We start from the raw sequence: 19,865 nt of genomic DNA, 5'->3' as shown, positions 1-19,865 counted from the left end.
AAACAATGCAGGTGTAGAAGCACAGTGGTTAGGAAAAACTCCCTAGAAAGGCAAAAACCTAGGAAGAAACCTAGAGAGGAACCAGGCTATGTGGGGTGGCCAGTCCTCTTCTGTCTGTGCCGGGTAGAGATTATAACAGAACATGGCCAAGATGTTCAAATGTTCATAAATGACCAGCATGGTCGAATAATAATAAGGCAGAACAGTTGAAACTGGAGCAGCAGCACGGCCAGGTGGACTGGGGACAGCAAGGAGTCATCATGTCAGGTAGTCCTGGGGCATGGTCCTAGGGCACAGGTCCTCCGAGAGAGAGAAAGAGAGAATTAGAGAACGCACACTTAGATTCACACAGGACACCGAATTGGACAGGAGAAGTAATCCAGATATAACAAACTGACCCCAGCCCCCCGACACAAACTACTGCAGCATAAATACTGGAGGCTGAGACAGGAGGGGTCAGGAGACACTGTGGCCCATCCGAGGACACCCCCGGACAGGGCCAAACAGGAAGGATATAACCCCACCCACTTTGCCAAAGCACAACCACCAATTTACCATCCTGAGACAAAGCTGAGTATAGCCCGCAAAGATCTCCGCCATGGCACAACCCAAGGGGGGGCGCCAACCCAGACAGGATGACCACAACAGTGAATCAACCCACTCAGGTGACGCACCCCTTCCAGGGACGGCATGAGAGAGCCCCAGTAAGCCAGTGACTCAGCCCCTGTAATAGGGTTAGAGGCAGATAATCCCAGTGGAAAGAGGGGAACCGGCCAGGCAGAGACAGCAAGGGTGGTTCGTTGCTCCAGAGCCTTTCCGTTCACCTTCCCACTCCTGGGCCAGACTACACTCAATCATATGACCCACTGAAGAGATGAGTCTTCAGTAAAGACTTAAAGGTTGAGACCGAGTTTGCGTCTCTGACATGGGTAGGCAGACCGTTCCATAAAAATGGAGCTCTATAGGAGAAAGCCCTGCCTCCAGCTGTTTGCTTAGAAATTCTAGGGACAATTAGGAGGCCTGCGTCTTGTGACCGTAGCGTACGTGTAGGTATGTACGACAGGACCAAATCAGAGAGATAGGTAGGAGCAAGCCCATGTAATGCTTTGTAGGTTAGCAGTAAAACCTTGAAATCAGCCCTTGCTTTGACAGGAAGCCAGTGTAGGGAGGCTAGCACTGGAGTAATATGATCACATTTTTTAAAATGACGTTGGAGGATGCTTATGGTAGAGACAGGACATTGAATTATCTTGCAACAGCTCTGGTGGATATCCCTGCCTTTAGCATGGCAATCCTCCCTCAAAACTGGAGACAAACTGCACATTTTAGAATGGCCTTTTAATGTCCCCAGCACAAGGTGAACCTGTGTAAGGATCAAGCTGATTAATCAGCTTCTTCATATGCCACATCTGTCAGGTGGATGGATTATCTTGGCAAAGGAGAAATACTCACTAACAGGAATGTAAACAAATTTCTTCACAACATTTTAGGGAAATAATATTTTTGTGCGCATGGAACATTTCTGGGATCTTTCTTTTCAGCTCATGAAATATGGGGAAATATGTTGCGTTTATATTTTTGTTCAGTATACTAACAATATAAAATAGTTTATTTTTATCAAGGGGGAGCATGTAAACAGAGGCAACAAATTCAAATAGAAATGCATTTTATTTTACATTTTGTCACGTGTGCTCCCTCTCCGGCCTGAGGTCACCAGGCTGCTCGTTATAGTGCACACCTGTCACCATCGTTAACCACACTTCCGCGTCATCAGACTCACCTGGCATCCATCACTTCCTTGTTTACCTGACCTATATACATTACTTACAATTAATGAGACGTCAACCTTCACACAGCAAGGGACAGAGGAGGCTGCTGGAAGGAGCAATAGGAGGAGGGGCTCATTGTAATGGCTGGAATGGAATGGTATCAAACAAATGGAAACCACATGTTTGACTCCATTCTATCAATTCCATTCCAGCCAATACAATGAGCCTGTCCTCCAACTCCTCTCACTAGCCTCCACTAGCAAGAGAAATCTGAATGAATTGAAAGCCCTGCCTTTGATTGTCAACAAGCTGCACCGGACAGGCAATACAGAGAAGAAAGCGTGTTATGGTGTCCACTGGTCAGACTTGTTTGCTGTAAAATAACAGAAGTAGAGTCACTGTTTTATAATACAATAGAAATGCATTGAAAAAGGGATGCAGACATAAGTATGTAATTGAATCCTTATTTTGTGTCTTTAATTTTTCTATTCAGAGAGAGTGTCACAACCTTCAGAGGCAGGAAGATGGTGCAAGGCAGAATTGGGATTTCCCATATGGGTCAAATAGAGCTTTTCCACTGTAGTACCTTGAAATGACAAAACAGAGCCTCAGATGAGTAAGACTTTTGAGAAAGTGAGAGGACGAAATTCTCTTTCTCTTCTCCTTCCCCCTCTCTATTCACACACACACACACTGAGCTGGAGAAGGCCTCTAAATGACAGAAGAGGACACGTGCCATCAATTACTGTAGATACCCAGACTAATCTAAGCATGATTGACATCCTCTTCCTCTCTCCACATCTCCAAAGACCTATACCCTATCGATTACGTCGAGCACTTTATCCATGATTAATATGTATGGACTTCGTGGGGTCAATGCCCCCTGTTCTTGAATAAAAGGCAGGAGGAGTGAACATGGTCATCCATATTAGCACAGAGGAGCTCACAGCTCAGCAGATCCCTCTAAAATGCCCCAGGAGCACAACTGTACAGCGACCATGCATCATTTACATACTCAGCTTTAATTCCATGGCGTTGAGTTGCGTTACAGTGAGTGAAAACATGCCACCCTTGACTCCTGCGCTAAGCGGATGATTTGCTAAGGGTATAAGTAAATACATAAATAAACACTGTGTGCAATTTTAATGTTTTCCCACAGCGCAGCATCTCTGAGTGAATATTCAAAGTGTCCTGACAAGCGTTTGCAGAGATGAACTTATGAGGTAACCTTGGAATTTGCATCATTGTCAAATTGCCCTTACCTAACATGATGGCAAAGTGCAGTGGCTTGCTAGGAAGGGAGGGAACAGTAGAGCGTGAGTGAGTGAGTTGTGTAAATTCCAAGGTTATGACCCACATTGTCTTATGTCACACAGTCAGCCATGCTCACATTAGAGAAAGAGAGACTTTTGCCAGTTTATGACTTCATATAGTCTCCTGTCACAAAGTCAGCCATGCCCACATTATCAAGATGCAACCTACATTTTGGGGAACATTTTTGTTCCCAGAGGACATCATGGCATCCTGTCTTCATTTGACTGTTTACATCCATTATGTACTACCTGCAGAGTGGAGACCGCATGTAACCGAGTCACTTAACTCCGCCACACGAACACCATAGGGAGACTCTGACCACATTGTCCCACAGCTAAGGACCAGGTGCTTTGTAGTGAATGGAGGTAAAGTCCTGTCCATGTCATAACTCTGTGCGTCACATCATCCCACTAGCACATCCCTCCTGTCCATAGATAAATCTTGGGGCTAACCCAGGACACGCTTCATTCATCCTTCAAAACTCTATTACTGGGGCTAATGCTGGAGCTTTTCAATTATACATTGACACTGATTGTCTGTACCATGGAAATATAATAGGGCTTGTGTGGGTGGTATTAGGTGTTGAGTGCCTGGCACCCCAAGCTCTCAGTATTTCATTGTGTCCATTAATAGACATACAACTTATTCTGAAATCTAGTAGCATCTACCTGAAGGTGAGTCGATGTGATCGTAGTACATGCTGTGAGATATTACAATATCTAGAATGATTCTGTGATTGATCATAGGGAAAAAGAGCTACTATGTGAATATGTGAAACAACGGCAATACGGGTTGATTGCACTGAAACGTTTGATTAATTTGATTACTCAGTTTAGTTAGTACATCAACTTTATTTATGTTTTCTTTGAAATATAACCTTTTTTTAACCAGGAAGGCCAGTTTATTTTTTATTTCACCTTTATTTCACCAGGTAGGCTAGTTGAGAACAAGTTCTCATTTGCAACTGCGACCTGGCCAAGATAAAGCATAGCAGTGTGAACAGACAACACAGAGTTACACATGTAGTAAACAATAAACAAGTCAATAACACAGTAGAAAAAAAGAGTCTATATACATTGTGTGCAAAATGCATGAGGTAGGCAAGTAATTACAATTTTGCAGATTAACACTGGAGGGATAAATGATCAGAACAAGTTCTCATTTACAAGTGCAACATGGCCAAGATAAAGCAAACAGTGCGACACAAAGAACAGAGTTACTCATGGGATAAACAAATGTACAGTCAATAACAATAGAAAAATCTATATACAGTGTGTGCAAATCTAGTAAGATTAGGGAGGTAAGGCAATAAATAGGCCAAAGTGGCAAAATAATTACAATTTAGCAATTAAACACTGGAATGATATATGGGCAGAAGATGAATGTGCAGAAGATGAATGTGCAAGTAGAGATACTTGGCTTTGGGGGTGACCAGTGAGATATACCTGCTGGAGCGTGTGCTACGAGTGGGTGCTGCTAAGGTGACCAGTGAGCTGAGATAAGGCGGGGCTTTACATAGCAGAGACTTGTAGATAACCTGTAGCCAGTGGGTTTGGCAGCGAGTATGAAGCGAGGGCCGACCAACGAGAGCGTACAGGTCGCAGTGGTGGGTAGTGTATGGGGCTTTGGTGACAAAACGGATGGCACTTTGATAGACAGCATCCAACTTGATGAGTAGAGTGTTGGAGGCTATTTTATAGATGACATCACCGAAGTCGAGGATCGGTAGGATGGTCAGTTTTACGAGGGTATGTTTGGCAGCATGAGTGAAGGATGCATTGTTGTGATATAGGAAGCCGATTATATATTTAATTTTGGATTGGAGATGCTTAATGTGAGTCTGGAAGGAGAGTTTAAAGTCGAACCAGACACCAAGGTATTTGTAGTTGTCCACATATTCTAAGTCAGAACCGTCCAGAGTAGTGATGATATTCAGGCAGGCGGCGATCGGTTGAAATGCATGCATTTAGTTCTACTTGCATTTAAGAGCAGTTGGAGGCCATGGAAGGAGTGTTGTATGGCATTGAAGCTTGTCTGGAGTTTTGTTAAAACCTGTTAAGGCTCGGGACAATACTGCCCCCTTTGGATGAATTGTGTGCCCAGAGTAAACTAAAAAAAAAAAAAGTGTCAAAAATTGCTAATATATGCATATAATAACTATTATAGAATAGTAAACTCTAAAGCTTCTAAAACCGTTCGAATTATGTCTGTATGTAAAGCAGAACTCACAGGGCAGCCATTCTCCCAAACTCTCTCTCTCTCCTAAGAAAGTTGCTCCAACTTTGACGTCATCGCCCCCACCCTTCCCAACCAGCTACGGATCTGGGAACAGTTTCTATCTCTTCAGCGCGCTCTCGTCTTTCAATGAGACGTGGAACGGCGAAAATAGCACGAGCTTTGACTGCTTGGCGGGCAAAATACTGAGGTGTCACGAGTTTTCAGGTGCGCGCTCTGTGAAAAGGGTCTTTTTGTTCCAGCTTGCTTGAGGAGAGTTCGTTATGTTTGATTTAATCGCCAATTGTTTTGTACGTTAAAAACATCCTAAAGCTTGATTCTGCACTTAGTTTGACCAGTTTAGTCGACATATAATATGTACATTTGTAGTTTTGATGCGCAATTTTCGTGATCAGAAGTCCTTTTTGGGGTAATTCACCTGAAGATGTTTGTATTAGCAAATGCTAAGACACACCAACAGCAACCAAACGTTATATTAGGTAAGTATAACTCCTTCCACGACATTCTTGTCGGAGACCATCAAAGGTAAGGGAATATTTATGTTATAAAATTGTATTTTTGTCGACTCCAACATAGTAGAGAAATAATGCTAATGCCTGAGCGCCGTCTCAGATTATTGAATAGTGAACAAATTCTGTAACGTTAAAAATAAATGTAACACAGCATTTGTATTAAGAAGAAGTGTATCTTTCTAAATATATGTAGAACATGTATATTTAGTCAAAGTTTATGATGTTTATTGCTGTTATCTGGAGTTAGCTGCCGGAGCTATTTATAATTTCTCCGGACATTTCTGCTGCATTTTTTGAACATGGCTCAATGTAAACAGAGATTTATGGATATAAATTGCATATTATTGAAAAAAAACATAAATGTACTGTGTAACATGTGCTATTACTGTCATCTGATGAAGATTTTCAAAAGGTTAGTGAATTATTTCTTTTAATCCTGCGTTTGTGATTGTGCTATTTTGCATAGCAATGTGGCTACATATTGTATGCTCTCCTAGTGGTGGTTTAACATAAATATTTGCTAGGTTTTCACTGTAAAACATTTTAAAATTCTGACACGCTGGGTAGATAAACAAGGTGTTTCTTTCATTTAAGCTATTGGACTTGTTAATGTGTGGAGGTTAAATATTTTTAAGAATATTTTTGCTTTCCCTGCGCCACCGTTTGAGCTGAACGGGGGGGGGGTGGTGTTCCCAGTTGGCAGCCCCTTCAGGTTAACCTCTAGCGTCGAGAAATCCCATATCTGGGAGCGTAATCATAGCCTCAAGCTCATTACCATAACGCAACGTTTCCTATTCATGAAAATCGCAAATGAAATGAAATAAATATTGAAACACAAGCTTAGCCTTTTGTTAACAACACTGTCATCTCAGATTTTCAAAATATGCTTTTCAACCAAAGCTACACAAGCATTTGTGTAAGAGTATTGATAGCCTAGCATAGCATTAAGCCTAGCATTCAGCAGGCAACATTCACAAAAACAAGAAAAGCATTCAAATAAAATCATTTATCTTTGAAGAACTTCGGATGTTTTCAATGACGAGACTCTTAGATAGCAAATGTTCATTTTTTCCAAAAAGATAATTTGTGTAGATGAAATAGCTCCGTTTTGTTCATCACGTTTGGCTAAGAAAAATACCGGAAAATGCAGTCACTTACAACGGCAAACTTTTTTCCAAATTAGCTCCATAATATCGACAGAAACATGGCAAACGTTGTTTAGAATCAATCCTCAAGGTGTTTTTCACATATCTATTCGATAATCTATCAGTGGTGGCAGTTGGCTTGTCATCAGAAGCAAACGGAAAAATACTGCAGCTGGAGATTACGCAAAAATTGCAACGGAGGACACCAAGCGAGCACCTGGTAGATGTAGTCTCTTATGGTCAATCTTCCAACGATATGCCTACAAATACATCACAATGCTGTAGACACCTTGGGGAAAACGTGGAAAACGTAAGCTGACTCCTAGCTCCTTCACAGCCATATAAGGAGTCATTGGAATGAGGCGGTTTCAAAAAATGCGGCACTTCCTGATTGGATTTTTATCTGGGTTTCGCCTGTAACATCAGTTCTGTGGCACTCACAGACAATATCTTTGCAGTTTTGGAAACATCAGTGTTTTCTTTCCAAAGCTATCAATTATATGCATAGTTGAGCATCTTTTTGTGACAAAATATTGTGCTTAAAACGGGCACGTCTTTTTATCCAAAAATAAAATAGCGCCCCCATAGCATCAAGATTAATGATGGCGGTTATATCATTTCGGACCTTGAGCGTGACTGAGGTGCACCCATGACAAGCTCGGAAATCAGATTGCATAGCGGAGAAGGCATGGGGGGATTCGAAGTGGTTGGTCTGTTTGTTAATTTGGCTTTCGAAGACTTTAGAAAGGCAGGGTAGGATAGATCTAAGTATGTAACAGTTTGGGTCTAGAGTGTCTCCCCCTTTGAAGAGGGTGGGTGACCGCGGCAGCTTTCCAATCAGTTCTCTGGCAGTGTGGTGATTGCATGTTAGCAAGCGATTGCATATGAGCAAATTATTTACTTGCTCGCCTACGGATTCTCAGACGGCAGTCAGATCTGCGTCCTCTTTTCTCTGTGTTTTCTTCATGCAAATGACGGGGATTTGGGCCTGTTTCCCTGTGAGAGAAGTATATCCTTCTCGTCGGACTCGTTAAGGGAAAAGCTGCTTCCAGTTCATGGTGAGTAATTGCAGGGATTTTCGGTCATAAGAGACGGTAGCAGCAACATTATGTACAAAATAAGTTACAAACAACCCAAAAACCTAACAAAATAGCACAGTTGATCAGGAGCATATAAGACGTCAGCCATCCTCTTCGGTGCTTCTATCCTTTCACAAGATGTCACCAGACATCACCACCATTTGCTGTGTGAATGAGTTGAATCAGTTTACCTGGACATTCCATTACCCACTGTTAGGAAAAAAAATAAAAAATCACACATGCCTGTCAAGGAAGGAGGAGTAAATTCCATGTCATCTGAGGATTCAGGAAGTGAAATATTTGAAATGCAGTTAATGATTAAAAATATTGTCAAGAAACATTATGAGCGGTTTTCAGTCCAACGCTTTAATTCAATTAATCTCCCAAATTGACTAAATTAATGTTACGGTTTGGGATACTGAAAAACACACAAAATAGTGTCTATCACTGGAATTGAAAACGCAACCTTTGGATCCAGAGTCATGGAATTACATCTAATCAGAGGTAATGTAGAATAGGTACTGTGCCACATCATTGATATCATGTTCTGCCATGGACTCATACAACCCTGCTGAATTCACTCTTTCTTCACTACCAGGACTTTAAAGAATAATGTCTGACTTTGAATTTTGAGATATTCACAGTGATCGTTGTGAAGTTTGGGGCTGTTTGTAGGGCACGTGGAAGAGGAAACTGATTAGAGGGCAGCAACATGGGGCTATGGTAACCACAACGTATCAGCATCAACACTCAATCCCCCTATTACTGAGAAGCTTTCTGAGCCTTAGGTTAGTATCAGTGGAGGCTGCTGAGGGAAGAACAGCTCTTAATAATCGCTGGAAGGGAGTGAATGGAATCAAACACCTGGAGACTATGTAACACCATTCCATTAATTTCGCTCCAGCCATTACCATGATCCTGTCCTCCCCAATTAAGGTGCCACTAATGTCCTGTGGTTAGTACACGCATGCACACACACAGATACGTACACACAGACAAATAAAGACTGACACACACACACGCATACACTAGCATTTATCTTATTTTGACTCGCACAGCCACTGCTAAAATAGCAGATCAGAAAGACTTGAGTCCTGCCTTTACCAGAAACATTATTGTATCCCCATTAGGTTAATGTGTGTGTGTGTGTATACAGCTCTGGCAAAAATTAAGAGACCAGTGCAAAATGATCAGATTCTCTGGTTTTGCTATTTATAGGGTTGTGTTTGGGTAAAATGAACATGTTTGTTTTATTCTATAAACCACTGACAACATTTCTCCCAAATTCCAAGTAAAAGTATTGTAATTTAGAGCGACCCCAGGACAACCTTGTACGTGGCTTGATTCATGCGTCCTTCACAAAGACAAATCTGCCCGATTCCAGCCTTGCTGAAGCACCCCCAGATCATCACCGATCCTCCACCAAATTTCACAGTGGGTGTGAGACCTGGAGAGGCCTACAAGTCTCGCACCCACTTTGAAATTTGGTGGAGGATCGGTGATGATCTGGGGTTGCTGCAGCAAGGCTGGAATCAGGCAGATTTGTCTTTGTGACGGACGCATGAATCAAGCCACGTACAAGGTTGTCCTGGGAGAAAACCTGCTTCCTTCTGCACTGACAATGTTCCCAAACTCTGAGGATTGTTTTTTCCAGTAGGACAATGCTCCATGCCACACAGCCAGGTCAATCAAGGTGTGGATGGAGGACCACCAGATCAAGACCCTGTCATTACCAGCCCAATCTCCAGACCTGAACCCCATTGAAAACCTCTGGAATGTGATCAAGAGGAAGATGGATGGTCACAAGCCATCAAACAAAGCCGAGCTGCTTGAATTTTTGCGCCAGGAGTGGCATAAAGTCACCCAACATCAACGTGAAAGACTGGTGGAGAGCATTTTCATTTTACCCAAACACATACCTATAAATAGTAAAACCAGAGAAACAGAATTTTGCAGTGGTCTCCTAATTTTTTTACCAGAGCTGTATATCTGTGTGACTGCTTATTTATACAGCTGTGCCTGCCTGCTTGCATGCATACACATGTGATGTGTGAACATATGTGCATTTATGAGAGCGTGTGTGAGGAGATCAGAGTGTGTGTGTGTGTGTGTGTCTGATTGGTTTTCCACACAGTAATTGGTAATGTATCAGACTTGGCATCCCTGGCTTATGGCTTACGGCTTTTCTCCCATACAACTCTTCACTCCAAAAAGATAAGCAAGAGCCTGTGTAGTGTGTGTGTGTGTGTGTGTGTGTATATATATACAGTACCAATCAAATGTTTGGACACAACTACTCATTCAACGCTTTTTCTTTATTTTTACTCAGTGTAGAAAAATAGTGAAGACATCAAAACTATGAAATAACACATATGGAATCATCTAGCAAGCAAAAAAGTGTTAAACAAATCAAATTATACTTTATATTTTATATTCTTCAAGTAGCCACCCTTTTCCAAGATGACAGATTTGCACACTTGGTATTCTCTCAACCAACTTCACCTGGAATTATTTTCCAACAGTCTTGAAGGAGTTCCCACTTATGCTGAGCACTTGTTGGCTGCTTTTCCTTCACTCCACATTCCAACTCATCCTAAACCAACTGAATTGGGTTGAGGTCAGTTGATTGTGGAGGCTAGGTCATCTGATGCAGAACTCTATAACTCTCTTTCTTGGTAAAATAGCCCTTGTTTGGTCATTGTCCTGTTGAAAAAGTAATTATAGTCCCACTAAGTGCAAACCAGATGGGACAGCGTATCGCTGCAGAATGCTGCGGTAGCCATGCTGGTTAAGTGTGCCTTGAATTCTATATAAATCATAGACAGGGTCACCAGCAAAGCACCCCCACACCATCACACCTCCTCCATGTGGGAACCACACATGCGGAGATCATCCGTTCACTTACTCTGCATCTCACAAAGACATGACGGTTGGAACCAAGTATCTCAAATTTGGACTCAGACTAAAGGACAGATTTTCACCAGTCTAATGTCCATTGCTCGTGTTTTTTGGCCCAAGCAAGTCCCTTCTTTAATTTGACCATGAAGGCCTGATTCACGCAGTTTCCTCTGAACAGTTGATGTTGAGATGTGTCTGTTACTTGAACTCTGTGAAGCATTTATTTAGACTGCAATTTCTGTGGATGATAACTCTACTGTACTTATCCTCTGCAGCAGAGGTAACTCTGGGTCTTCCTTTCCTGTGGTAGTCCTCATGAGAGCCAGTTTCATCACAGCGCTTGATGTTCTTGAAATTTTCCGGTTTGTCTGAACTTCATGTCTTAAAGAAATGATGGACTGTCATTTGTCTTTGCTTATTTGAGCTGTTCTTGCCATAATATGGACTTGGTATTTTACCAATAAGGCCATCTTCTGTATACCACCTCTACCTTGTCACAACACAACTGATTGGCTCAAACGCATTAAGAAGGATATAAATTCTACAAATTCACTTTTAACAAGGCACACCTGTTAATTGAAATGCATACCAGGTGACTATGTCATGAAGCTGGTTGAGAGAATGCCAAGAGTGTGCAAAGCTGTCATCAAGGCAAAGGGATATATTTTTATTTGTTATTATACTTTATTGGTTACTACATTATTCCATATATGTTATTTCATAGTTTAGATGTCTTCATTATTATTCTACAATTTAGCAAATAGCAAAAAAAAAACTTGAATGAATTGGTTTCCAAACTTTTACCTGGTACTGTATATGTATGTGATTTATGTTTACTATAGGTTAAGTTAATGAGGCAATAACATTTTCACGTGACTAAAATGGGACTCAAAATTCAAAAAGGCACTTGCACTCTTGAGCTATTCGTTTTGCAGGTGCACGGTAACAGTTTAATAAAATGAGAAAAAAAAAGAAACCCGCAGACTGCTCTTGATAGTATCTTATAAGCTTTACGTATCGGCCTCACGGCTTATTAAGTGATACTATCAAGAGCAGTCTGCGGGTTTCTTCTTTTTTTCTCACTAAAATGAAAGGGCATTTAATTGACTAAAAAGACCTGCTGTTTTTCGCTTTTTGACAACTACACTAAGTCATTATTCAAATGACAAAAATGTGACCGGAGCTGTGCTTGAATACTCATACTAACCACACTGTTTGTGGCGTAAATTGAGTATGTAGTATGCTTATTTGTCATCATATGGATATAGGTTGTATGCCAAAAGTTCCAGGATGTTGTACTACATTCTCCATAATACTAAGTATGCAAGCAGTGGACACTATTCTATGCTTTTAGGGCCCATAATGCAATTCTTCAGAAAATGGGCGATGCGTCCAAAACAAATCAGATTTGAATAAAATGGCCGAAAATATGCAGCCGAAGTCCGACGAAAGCGGATGCAAATTCATTACTTGAACTAATTATGACAAATGTTAAGAAAACGTTGAGCAATGTAATGAAGTAATGAGCTTTCAAATAAGTTGTGAAGTTTGGGGCTGTTTGGTAACCACAACGTATCAGCATCAACACTCCATCCCCCTATTACTGAGAAGCTTTCTGAGCCTTAGGTTAGTACACACATGCTCAGATTTGCACACACACACACACACACCTAGCATTGATCTTATTTTGACTCCCACTGCTCAAAAAGGGATAGCAAATCCGAAAGACTTGTGTCTTGTCATTACCAGAAAAAGTATTGTAACCCCATTAGGTTAATGTGATTGTGTACAGGTATGTGTTTTGTATGGATTATGTGTATATGTCTGTGTAACTGCTTATTTTTGCAGCTGCCTGCCTGCCTGCTTGCACAGATCTGGGGAAGGGTACCAAAAAAAATTCTGAAGCATTGAAGGTCCCCTAGAACACAGTGACCTCCATTTTTTTCAAATGGAAGAAGTTTGGAACCACCAACACTCTTCCTAGAGCTGGCTGCCAGGCCAAACTGAGCAATTGGGGGAGGAGGGCCTTGAACCCAATGGTCACTCTGACAGAGCTCAAGAGTTCCTCTGTGGAGATGGGAGAACCTTCTAGAAGGACAACCATCTATGCAGCACTCCACCAATCAGACCTTTATGGTAGATGGCAGATTGAAGCCATTCCTCAGTAAAAGGCACATGACAGCATGCTTGGAGTTTGCTAAAAGGCACCTAAAGACTCCCAGACCATGAGAAACAAGATTCTCTGGTCTTATGAAACCAACATTGAACTTTTTGGCCTGAATGCCAAACATTATGTATGGCGGAAACCTGGCACCATCCCTACTTTGAACCATGGTGGTGGCAGAATCATGCTGCAGAGATGTTTTTCAGCGGTAGGGACTGTGAGACTAGTCAGGACCGAGGGAAAGATGAACGGAGCAGAGTACATAGAGGTCCTTGAAGAAAATCCTCCTCCAGAGCGCTCAGGACCCCAGACTGAGGGTGAAGATTCACATACTAACAGGACAACGACCCTAACCAGTCAACCAAGACAACGCAGACGTGGCTTCGGGACAAGTCTCTGAATGTCCTTGAGTTGCCCCACCAAGAGCCATACTTGAACCCGATCAAACATCTCTGGAGAGACCAGAAAATAGCTGTGCAGCGATGCTCCTGATCCAACCTGACAGAGCTTGAGAGTATTTACAGAGAAGAATAGGAGAACCTCCCCAAATACAAGTGTGCCAAGCTTGTAGCATCATACCCAAGAATATTCAAGGCTGTAATCGCTGCCAAAGGGGCTTCAACAAAGTACTCAGTAAAGAGTCTTCATACTTATGTAAATGTGATTTTATTTTTTTTATTTTTTACATTTGCTAAAATATCTGAAAACCATTTTTTCTTTGTCATTATGAGGTGCCGCACAATTGGCCCAACGTACCCCAAGGGGTAAAACAAATGAACACTGGTTCACACCATAGAGATACAGTAAATACAATCATTATATTCATTATCTTCTTTGGGGTTGGAGAGGCATGTGGGGCATGTGTTGTGATGAGGTAGAGGAGGAGTGATTTGTGGAGTATTGTGATAGTGGAGGTAAACGGAGAGGTTCTAATAACAAGGAGAGTGGGGTGAGGGATGAGAGGAAATAAAGGTGTTGAAGAAGGCAGAGGCATGGTGTTGTTGTGATAGGGGATAGAGATGGATGCTATCTGCTGTTGTGATAAGGGATAGTGATGGTTGTTCTGATAGGGGATAGTGATGGATGTTATGTGTTGTTGTGATATGGGATAGTGATGGGTGTTAGGTGTTGTGATTTGTGATAGTGATGGATGTTATGTGTTGTTCTGATGGATGTTATGTGTTGTTGTGATATGTGTTGTTCTGATGGATGTTATGTGTTGTTCTGATAAGGGATAATGATGAATGTTATGTGTTGTTGTGATAGGGGACAGTGATGGATGTTGTTTCGTGACATGGACCAGAAGCACAAACATGTAAACAGTGCAGCAGTCCCCATGGACAAAGTATATGTAGGGTTGTCTAAGGCTACTGAGATAGGTACAGGTATATATGGTTTTTGGTGTTAATTATTTGAAAAATATTCACTGGATACTGAAGACCTGTTTATTGAGTCAGTGATGTAGATGGTCACATGAAGCCCCACCTGAACAGTCACGTTATAGGTTTAGATCCTGGGCATCATATACTCTATGACCAAAAGTATGTGGGCACCTGCTCGTTGAACATCTCATTCTAAAATCATGGCAATCAATATGGTGTTAGTCCCCACTTTGCTGCTGTAACAGCCTCCGCTCCTCTGGGAAGGCTTTCCAGTAGATGTTGGAACATTGCTGACAGAGACTTGCTTGATTCAGCCACAGTAGCATCAGTAAGGTAGGGCACTAATGTTGGGCGATTAGGACTGGCCTGTAGTCAGCATTCCAATTCATCCCAAAGATGGTCGATGGGGTTGAGGTCAGGGCTCTGTGCAGGCCAGTTAAGTTCTCGACAAACCGTTTCTGTATGGGGGCATTGCCACGTCGGCCCACTACTACACACTGTGGTCCACTACTACTACTACAACACACTGTGGTCCACTACTACTACTACTACTACTACACACCCACTACTACACACACCACTACTACATATACTGCACTACTGCAAGTATTACACACCCATGACTACAAGTACTACACACCCACGACTACAAGTATGACACTACTACACACCCACTACAAGTACTACACTACTATACACCCACTACGACAAGTACGACACTATATGTACTACACACCAACAACTACACAACCACAACAAGTACTACACACCCACTTCTACAAGTACACTACTACAGGTACTACACTACTAAACCCACACTACTACAAGTATTACACACCCACTACTACAAGTTCTACAAGTACTACACACCCACTACTACAAGTACTACACACCCACTACTACAAGTACTACACACCCACTACTACAACACACCCACTACTACAAGTACTACACACCCAGTACTACAAGTACTACACTACTACAATTACTACACTGCTACACACACTCTACTACAGGTACTACACTAGTAGTAGTTTGTGTAATTTGAGTTGACTACAGAGATTGTAGCCATGGTCATGATACTGTGTTCCTTCACCTCCCATCTGACTAAACCTCTCTCTCAGAGTCTCAGCCCCAGCCCCAAAAGGTTTGGATGACATCACTGGTTACTCCACTGTACGGCAAGGAAGTCACAGATGCGTGCAGATGAGGCTCCTTGTAACTAATTGCAGAATACTGTGATTAGATTATCTTCTTCCTCCTCATCCTTTACTTCTAGTCATCTACCTGTCTGTTTCATGTATTCTCTCTCTGTTCTGTCCAGCTGTTGTATGATGCACATGTTGGTAAAAAGGAAAACCATGATTATGGTTCAATTGTAGGGTAGATAACAGAGAGAGATTAGTGAAGAGAGAATGTACATGTGTGTGCGTGCGTGTATGCGCATGTCTGTTTGTGCATGTGTGTGTGCGTGGTGCAAGACAGGTGGCAGGAAGTGGTAGGGTAATGAGTAGTGAGGTCAGAGACCCCTCTAAAGGGCTACAGTAATTAGAATTCTGAGGAACAGCAATAAATCTCATTAAAAAGATAACATCCTCTACTAATTTCTCTTTTATCCATTGCTCTCTCTTTCTCTCTACTCTGCCATCTCTTTCCTCTGTCTCTTCTCTCTCTCTCATTTCTCCAAAATGTTCTCTTCCACACAGTTGTCTCCTCTCTCTTCCACCTCTGTCTCCATCCCATCCCCCCCTGCCCCTTCAAACTGCTTTCGACCCCTATTCTGTTTCATTGCTCCAATTATCTATGGTCATATGTCCTTGACCTCTTTTTTATTTTAATTGCACTGTCCTTCACCTTCTCTTAACCCTTCTGCCCTCTATCATCAGCACCCTCTACTCTCACCCCCCCCCCCCATCTCTATCATCAGCACCCTCTACTCTCACCCCCCCCCATCTCTATCATCAACCCCTCTTCTACTCCCTACTCACCATTCTTTCACAAGAAATTCCGTAATGTGGTATTTTGTTGATAGTGTTGGAAAACGCTGCCACTCCAGAATCTCTCATAAGTGTTCAATTAGGTTTAGATCTAGTGACTGAGAAGGCTATGGCATAGGGTTGACATCATTTCATGCTCATCAAACCATTCAGAGATCACTCATGCCCTGTAGATGGGTGCATTGTCATCCTCAACAAGCTCTCAAAGAAGTTAAGGGTTAAGTTTAGGCACTCATTGGTTGAGGGTTAAGGTTTGGGATAGGGCTAAAACATAAAGTTTAGGCCATAGGAGACTGCTGAGGGGAGACCGGCTCATAATAATGGCTAGAACGGCGCAAATGGAATGGCATCAAACATCTGGAAACATACCTCACAACCATACAAACAGAAAGAACTGAACTAAATAGGGAGCTGATGAGACCAGGTGAGAAAGAAACACAGGTGAAATCAATGAACAAAAAATGAAAGATAGGGCTAAGTTCCAGAACACAAAGAAAAAGAACACAAGATTGACTAAGAAATGAAAAGCAGAACCTTACAAGTGGCAGGTCATTGGTGACAATAGAAAGAGGGCCCAGAGAGATGCCCTGCACTTGATCAAGGCAATTTAGCCTAATTGCTCCTGTAAATTGTTCTGGATTAGAGTGTCTGCTAAATTACTAAAATATTTAATTCAAAATGGTTACGGTAAGGGTTAAGGTTCGGGATATGGTTAAAATAAAAAAATAAAAAGTGTTTAAATGCGCAACATTCTGATCCTCAGGTCCAATTTCAACATCAATCTTGAACCTGGCTGGTCATCTTATAGGGGCAGAGCCATGGTAGCCAAAATGCCCAGCTTTTTTATAGATGACCCTAAGCATGATGGGATCTTAATTGCTAATTAACCTGTTAAATCTATGGGGGCGCTATTTCATTTTTGGATAAAAAGATGTGCCCGTTTTAAGCGCAATATTTTGTCACAAAAATATGCTCTACTATGCATATAATTGATAGCTTTGGAAAGAAAACACTCACTCTGAAGTTTCCAGAACTGCAAAGATATTGTCTGTGAGTGCCCCAGAACAGGAGCTACAGGCAATACCAAGATGAAACTGCAACCAGGAAATCAGCAGGATTTTTGAGGCTCTGTTTTTCATTGTCTCCTTATATGGCTGTGAATGCGACAGGAATGAGCCTGCCCTATCTATCGTTTCCCCAAGGTGTCTGCAGCATTGTGACGTATTTGTAGGCATATCATTGGAAGATTGACCATAAGAGACTACATTTGCCAGGTGTCCGCCCGGTGTCCTCCGTCGAAATTGGTGCGTCATTTTCAGCTGCAAGTATTTTTCCATGGGATTCTGAGACGAAAGCAGGCTTCCACGAACGGCATATCAATGAAGAGATATGTGAAAAAACACCTTGAGGATTGATTCTAAACAACGTTTGCCATGTTTCTGTCGATATTATGGAGTTAATTTGGAAAAAGTTTGACGTTTTGGTGACTGAATTTTCGGTAGCCAAATGTGATGTACAAAACGGAGCGATTTCTCCTACACAAAGATTCTTTCAGGAAAAACTGAACATTTGCTATGTAACTGAGAGTCTCCTCATTGAAAACATCCGAAGTTCTTCAAAGGTAAATGATTTTATTTATTTGGTTTTCTGGTTTTTGTGAAAATGTTGCGTGCTAAATGCTACGCTAAATGCTAAGCTAGCAATACTCTTACACAAATGATTGATTTGCTATGGTTCAAAAGCATATTTTGAAAATCTGAGATGACAGTGTTAAGAAAAGGCTAAGCTTGAGAGCAGGCATATTTATTTCATTTCATTTGCGATTTTCAGAAATCGTTAACGTTGCGTTATGGTTAACGTTGCGTTATGAGCCTGAGGCTGTATTCACGATCCCGGATACGGGATGGGTAGTATCAAGAAGTTAACTCAGGAACCTACTCTCTTCATTCCTTCTCCCCTCCCTCGCTTCAGCCAGGCTGTAGCATGTAGAGGTAAGCCTGGAGAAGAACACCTGAGGAGACAGCAAATGGAGCAAAGAGAGAGTGAGCGCACATGTGTGTGTGGCGGTAAGCCTGGAAAAGAGCACAGAGCAGAAGAATCCAATATGGACAGTAAATATATTTTCTTCAAAAACTTAACACTCCAGGCTTGTTACACACACACACACACACACACACACACACACACACACACACACACACACACACACACACACACACACACACACACACACACACACACACACACACACACACACACACACACACACACACACACACACACACACACAGAGAACGAGAGAGAGAGAGAGAGAGAGTGATAAGGTTATTGGAGTTTGTTTAGAAATCCTTAGAGGACTCATATAATTGAAGTCAATACTCTGGGGTATTGTTGTCCCTACAGTAAAATCAAATGAACATTTCTTCAATTAAATGTTCAATTCAATATACTTTATAGACATTTAAAGTAAAATACTTACATTGTCAAAGTAAACACACACACACACTATGCAAACCATCACAAGCTACTCAAACCGTTGCTATCGGGTAACAATGCACACATCCATATATTAACTAACTGTAACATACAGTATGTATTAACTACTAATATGACAAATAGATAGCTCCCACATACTTATCTGAACATAGCATTAAAACATCAAATCTACTGTATGTTTGATTCAGAGAGGTTGGGTTAAATGGGTTAATCTCTGTGAGGGAGGTTGAATGCCTCTAGTACATCTCTGGGTCTGTCTGCTGGGCATCTGGACTCTGGTAATGTTGGTACTGAGTCTACATTGGTACTTAGAACAGACTATAGTGCAGACAGTACAGAGGATGTATTTCTTTATATCTGGTTCTTGCCAAAGCATTTCAAAAGAAATGAGAGATACTATCTTAAAACAATTATACCGGCACGTTGTTTAGAAGCCTCCTGAGTAGGTCTGTGGCGGTCATGACATTTTGTCAGCCGGTGATTGTCAATCAAATAACTGCCGGTCTCACTGTAATTGACCATTCATTAACATAAGCGCGTTTAGCATCTCATGGCTTCCACACATAGCTTACAAGCCGCTAATGCAGACCTTTGGAACATCTACATCTTAGAAAGTCCAATATATCCATGTAATATAGCCTACACCTTCACAATAAATCACATTATTTATTTTTAGACAGGTCTAAAGAAACATGATATGAAGAAAAGGTAGTCTATTTCAGAAGAACAGAATAGCATATTCTGAGTTGTCCTTATGTTAGGCCATGCTCTGGCTATGCCATATGGCTGTGGGCTACACTAGTTTATTTAGCACACAAGATTTGCTTAGTATTTTGTGGCATTATTTTATATTATGAAGAATACAATTGAACAA

At 41.6% G+C, this 19,865-nt stretch overlaps 1 protein-coding gene across 1 annotated transcript in view; it reads right to left on the bottom strand.

Moving 5' to 3' along the window:
• The window catches only part of LOC135527416 (uncharacterized), a 77,194-nt gene that overhangs the window by 34,993 nt on the left and 22,336 nt on the right, over positions 1-19,865 (bottom strand). The gene's annotated exons all lie outside the window — the stretch shown is intronic.

Source organism: Oncorhynchus masou, chromosome 33, assembly GCF_036934945.1.
Source record: "Oncorhynchus masou masou isolate Uvic2021 chromosome 33, UVic_Omas_1.1, whole genome shotgun sequence".
Lineage (NCBI taxonomy): Eukaryota > Metazoa > Chordata > Actinopteri > Salmoniformes > Salmonidae > Oncorhynchus > Oncorhynchus masou.
This window is presented reverse-complemented; position numbering and strand designations above follow the sequence as displayed.